Here is a 6,000-nt window from a genome sequence, read left to right as displayed (position 1 = left end):
AATTAAAATTTTGCTTTGAAGCACACAGGGCCAATAACCAAGTTTATTAAAATATCCATGTAAGGCTGTTGTTAGGCGCTCTCCCGAGATCTTAACTGCTGCTTGCTAATATTTTGCCACGTACTCATAGCTGTGAAAGCGAAGGTGTGAAAGTAGGGGCATAGAAGGATGGGATATAGGAGTATTGAGGGGTGTGAGGGACGGCGTATCGTATCTCTGAAGTCTTAGTCCCTGAAAGGGTGGAGATTTGGAAAGGGGAAGAGGACACCGGTAAGATGAAGACATAAAAAGAGCCCTGCTGGATTCGGATCAGTGGCCCATTTAGTCCAGCCTCCTGCCCCACACAGTGGCCACTCAGTTCCTCTGGAGGGCCAACCAACTTGCATAGAGCCTGAGGCCTTCTGCTAATGTTGCCTCCCGGCAGGTTCACTTCCTCTGAATGTGGAGGTTCCCTTTTATCACCACAGCTAGTAGCTACTGCTAGACCTGTCTTCCATGCAGGTCTTATGCCACAGGAGGTGGTGGCGACTGCAAGCCCAGAAAGCTTCAAGAGGGGATTAGATAAACATCTGGAGCAGAGGTCCATCAGTGGCTACTAGCCACAGTGTATTGTTGGAACTCTCTGTCTGAGGAAAATGATGCTCTGTATTCTTAGTGCTTGGGGGGGTCACGGCAGGAGGGCTTCTAGTGTCCTGGCCCCACTGATGGATCTCCTGGCACCTGGATTTTTTTTTGGCCACTGTGTGACACAGTGTGTTGGACTGGATGGGCCACTGGCCTGATCCAACATGGCTTCTCTTATGTTCTTAGGACTGGGGATGCCACGTGGTAGCTCAAGGGTCCAAACCTGATGAACATGGGCTGGAGCCAAAACTCATGTTTAACAGAAAACAACCTTCCCCTCTGGTTCAGGCTTCTTGCCCCGAGTTCTAGCCTATTCTCCCAGGCAGGGCTTTTTTTGAGCAGGAACACACAGGAATGCAGTTCCGCCTGGCTTGGGGTCAGGGTGTGTGGCCTCATATGCAAATGAATTACTGCCTCCTGATGGCACTTGCTTTGTTTGGCCACTGTGTGACACAGAGTGTTTGACTGGATGGGCCACTGGCCTGATCCAACATGGCTTCTTTTATGTTCTTATGTGACACAGAGTGTTGGACTGGATGGGCCATTGGCCTGATCCAACATGGCTTCTCTTATGTACTTATGTGACACAGAGTGTTGGACTGGAGGGGCCATTGGCCTGATCCAACATGGCTTCTTTTATGTTCTTATGTGACACAGAGTGTTGGACTGGATGGGCCATTGGCCTGATCCAACATGGCTTCTCTTATGTTCTTATGTGACACAGAGTGTTGGACTGGAGGGGCCATTGGCCTGATCCAACATGGCTTCTTTTATGTTCTTATGTGACACAGAGTGTTGGACTGGATGGGCCATGCGCCTGATCCAACATGGCTTCTTTTATGTTCTTATGTGACACAGAGTGTTGGACTGGATGGGCCACTGGCCTGGTCCAACATGGCTTCTCTTATGTTCTTATGTGACACAGAGTGTTGGACTGGATGGGCCATTGGCCTGATCCAACATGGCTTCTTTTATGTTCTTATGTGACACAGAGTGTTGGACTGGATGGGCCACTGGCCTGGTCCAACATGGCTTCTCTTACTTTTTTTTTTATTTATTTATCTGGGATTTATATCCCGCCCTTCCCACCGAGTGGCTCAGGGCGGCTTACAACATATATAAAACTAACATAAAACTACAACATATATAAAACTTACGTTCTCTAACTGCTGGCTTTTTCTACAAAAAAAGCCCTAAGTGAAACAATGGTGACATCAAGGGGTGTGGCCTAATATGCAAATGAGTTCCTGCTGAGCTTTTTCTACCAAAAAAGCCCTGCTCCCAGGGAAGGACATGAGCTCAGGCAACCCCAGCACTTGATTAGTCAACTGCTTGGGCCTAGGAAGCCAGCGGTCCTGAGAGAGGGTGGCATTGCCAAGCTCTCCAGGAATTAAGGTTGGCAAATCTGGGTTAGGAGATTCCTGGAGATTTAGGAGTATGGCATGAGGGGGCAGAGTCTGAGGAAGAGAGGGATGGCAGCAGGGCAAAGAAGCATTTTCTCTGGGGGGACTGATTTCTCCCATCTAGAGATTAGTTATCATTCCAGGAAATTTCAGGCCCCACCCGGCAGAAAGCAACCCTACAGAATCCAGTCTGGTTCCCCCCCCCCCCCCCCTTTTGCTTGCTTCCCTTGCCTTAACAACAACCAAAAAAAGGCACCTCCAATCAACGTTTTGAAAAATAAAGCGGCTACTGTAGCCAGAGTGCCTTTGGAAGGCAGCTGTCAAACCGTTAAAGAAGGGACATCCATTATACTCTATGGAGCTGCCATGCTGTGGAACAAGAGGCATTGTCTTTAAAAGAGAAAAAGAAAAGGGACATCCATTTGAAAGCCGGCTGGCCTGCCAATCCTGGCTTTGAGGTCAACGCTGCCTGCGTGCCCGTAACTGCGCGCCTTTGCCTTCGACTTGCAAACAAAAGAGAACGAAACGGAAGGCTGCAAACAGCTGGGTAGGAGAATAACAATGTAAAAAAAAAAAGCAGCACATCCATAGCGAGTTTTTAATATCTTTTGCCTTCCAGGAAAAAAAGTCACATATTTTGTTAGAATAAAGCACAGGGGCCTCCCCGGTTTCAGCCGCCATTGAGTCTCTCCTCCAACCCCTTTCACTCTCCCCCACTCCCCCCGGTCCAAAAATCAAAGGTCTCTGTTGAAATCAAAGCCCCCTTTGATTCTTCTGGGATATCAAAGAGCGGTTGTGACTTTCTTTCCCATCTCCGCTAAGGAGGATCAGGTTTTCACATCGGGATGCCTCTTAGCGTTCTTTAAAAGAAGGTTGGAGGGGGGGGGGAGCGGAGACATGCTTTTGGCATGAAGCCAAACCATTGGGCAGAATTTGATGTATTAATAGGGCCAGCCGGAAGAAAGTTGCGCGTTACGGCTTCTTCCTGTGGTTCTTTGTGCGTTCACTGGGGAGGAAATTTCACTTTGTTCAACCGGAGAGGGGGGGAAAGTCTTGCGTCACCTTAAAGACTAACAGATTTATTGCAGCATAATATCTCACGGCTTAAAAACTGCTTCATCGGATGTGTGAAGTGTGTCCTCAACCGGCAGAGGTATATAAATAGGTGGCAGCAGGGGGAAACATACTGAATAACAGCGGAGCCCAAAGGCTGTGAAGAGCCAGAAGTACAAGCCACGACACTTCTATGCAAATATATACAAGGGAAGTGCAGGGACCATTCATAATATTAGCAATGAGTGAGAATACAATCCTTGACGTGCTAAATTAATTTCACACTTGTATTATGCCAGGAAATCATTAGCATGAGGGAGAGGACTAACTGGATAGCATCAAACTTCCGGATGAAATGTAATTCAGATGAACGTGGCTACCTTAGAGGGTTGCCAATCCCCAGTTGGGGGCAGGGGATCCCCCGGTTTGGAGGCCCTCCACCTGCTTCAGTGTCATCAGAAAGCAGTAGTAGTAGAAGAAGAAGATATTGGATTTATATCCCGCTCTCCACTCCAAAGAGTCTCAGAGCGGCTCACAATCTCCTTTTCCTTCCTCCCCCACAACAGACACCCTGTGAGGTGGGTGGGGCTTAGAGGGCTATCACAGCAGCTGCCCTTTCAAGGACAACCTCTGCCAGAGCTGCAGCTGACCCAAGGCCATTTCAGCAGCTGCCAGTGGAGGAATGGGGAATCAAACCCGGTTCTCCCAGATAAGAGTCCGCTCACTTCACCACTATGACTGATCCAAGGTCATGCCGGCAGGTGCAAGTGGAGGAGTGGAGAATCAAACCGGGTTCTCCCAGATAAGAGTCCGCACACTTCACCACTACACCAAACTGGCTCTGGGGAGGAGTCTTCTGGGTACTCCATTATACCCTATAGAGACCAGTTCCCATATGGTATAATGGGTCCATGGGTATCTGGGGCGTTGGGGGGGCTGTTTTTTGAGTAGAGGCATCGATTTTTCAGCATAGCATCTGGTGCCTCTCCTCAAAACACTCCCCAAGTTTCAAAAAGATTGGACCAGGGGGTCCAATTCTATGAGACCCCAAAGAAGGTGCCCCTATCCGCCATTATTTCCCTTTAAATGTAAAGGCCAGAACTCCCTTCAGAGTTCAATCATACTTGTCGTAACCTTGCTCCACCCCCAAAAGTCTCCTGGCTCCACCCCCAAAAGTCTCCTGGCTCCACCCCCCAAAGTCCCCAGATATTTCTTGAGTCGGACCTAGCAATACTACTACTACCTATCAGGATTTTGTGACCATTTAGTTCAATTGAGGTTAAACACTAACATTTTGGGGAAGGGAATGGGGATACTGAGATTATTGTGTACTAGAAGGAAGACACCTTTGCATAACAAGGATCTCTTCCTCTGATCCTTTGCAAAACAAGGATCTTTTCCCTGAACAACCTGGTGTTCATAAGTATATAACTTCTTTACTTAAAGGTTACAAGCATAGCCAGCTTCAAGAGGGGATTGGATAAACATGGAGCAGAGGTCCATCAGTTGCTATTAGCCACAGCGTATTGTTGGAACTCTCTGTCGGGGCAAGTGATGCTCTGTATTCTTGGTGCTTGGGAGGGGCAACAGTGTGAGGCCGCACTGATGGACCTCCTGATGACGCCTGGGTTTTTTGGCCATTGTGTGACACAGAGTGTTGGACTGGATGGGCCATTGGCCTGATCCAACATGGCTTCTCTTGTGTTCTTATGTTCCATTTAGCCATCGTGCCTAGTACTGACTGATGGGACCCTGCTCTATAAATATGCCAAATCCTCTCTTAAAACCATATAAGCTCATGACCATCACTGCTTCTTACAGCAGGGAGTTCCACAACTTAATTATGAGCAACGTACTGAGTTCCATTCTTCTGTCTGTAATTACTGTCCATCAACTCCAAGTGGGATGGCTCAGGCTAGCCCAAATTCACCAGATCTTGAAATCTAAACAGGATGGGCCCTAGCTAGTAACTGGATGGAGACCACCAAGAAGTCCAGGATTGCTACGCAGAGGCAGGCAATGGCAAAACCACCTCTGTTAGTCTCATGCCTTGAAAATTCTACAGGATCACCATGTCAGCTGCCAGTTGATAACACTTTTCACCACCTCCATTGTCCATCAGCTTCGGTTGGTAATTCGCAAGTTTTTGCATCATAGAGGTAGTGGAAAATTAACTCAACTTCCTTCACACTCTGCACAACTTTTTAAACCTTTAAAGCCCTTTATGGTCAGGGACCTGCCTATCTACGGGACCGCCTTTCCCCATATATCCCCCAGAGAGCACTGCGATCAGGGACAAAAAATCTGCTGTCTGCCCCTGGCCCAAAAGAAGCCAGGCTATGCGCAACAAGATCTAGGGCCTCCTCGGTGGCAGCACCAGAACTCTGGAACAGCCTCCCAGAAGCTATAAGGGCCCTGCGGGATTTGTCGACGCTCCGCAGGGCCTGTAAGACCGAACTGTTTAGACAGGCTTTTCTGGTTGACTGAAAATGGGCTGCCACCGGACATCCTACAGAAGCTGGTGGTCATAGTCAGAACCCAATACCGCCAGACTGGATTGAGATAGCGTAATAGTTTTAAACTGATAAATGTATTATGGTTTTATATGTTTTATGGAATTGATTGTTTTTATGATACTGTAAGCCGCCCTGAGTCCGCTTGCGGAGAGGGTGGGATATAAATGTAAAGTAATAAATAAATAAATAAATTGTTATGTGGCCTGTTTTGTCATCCTGGTTCTAACGGAGAAAGCCCATTTCAGCCTTTTCTCACATAAGGATGGTCCAAACTTTTGATTGCTTCAGCTGCCCTTGTGCTGCTCTCTCTCTGTTTCTACAAGAAGCCCCAACGAACAGAGTTTCTTCCATGGGGGCAGTCTCTAGATGCAGTTCTCTGCCCAAGAGGCCCTGCCATCTCAGGT

Source organism: Heteronotia binoei, chromosome 18 (assembly GCF_032191835.1).
Source record: "Heteronotia binoei isolate CCM8104 ecotype False Entrance Well chromosome 18, APGP_CSIRO_Hbin_v1, whole genome shotgun sequence".
Lineage (NCBI taxonomy): Eukaryota > Metazoa > Chordata > Lepidosauria > Squamata > Gekkonidae > Heteronotia > Heteronotia binoei.
Note: the sequence above shows the minus strand (reverse complement) of the source record.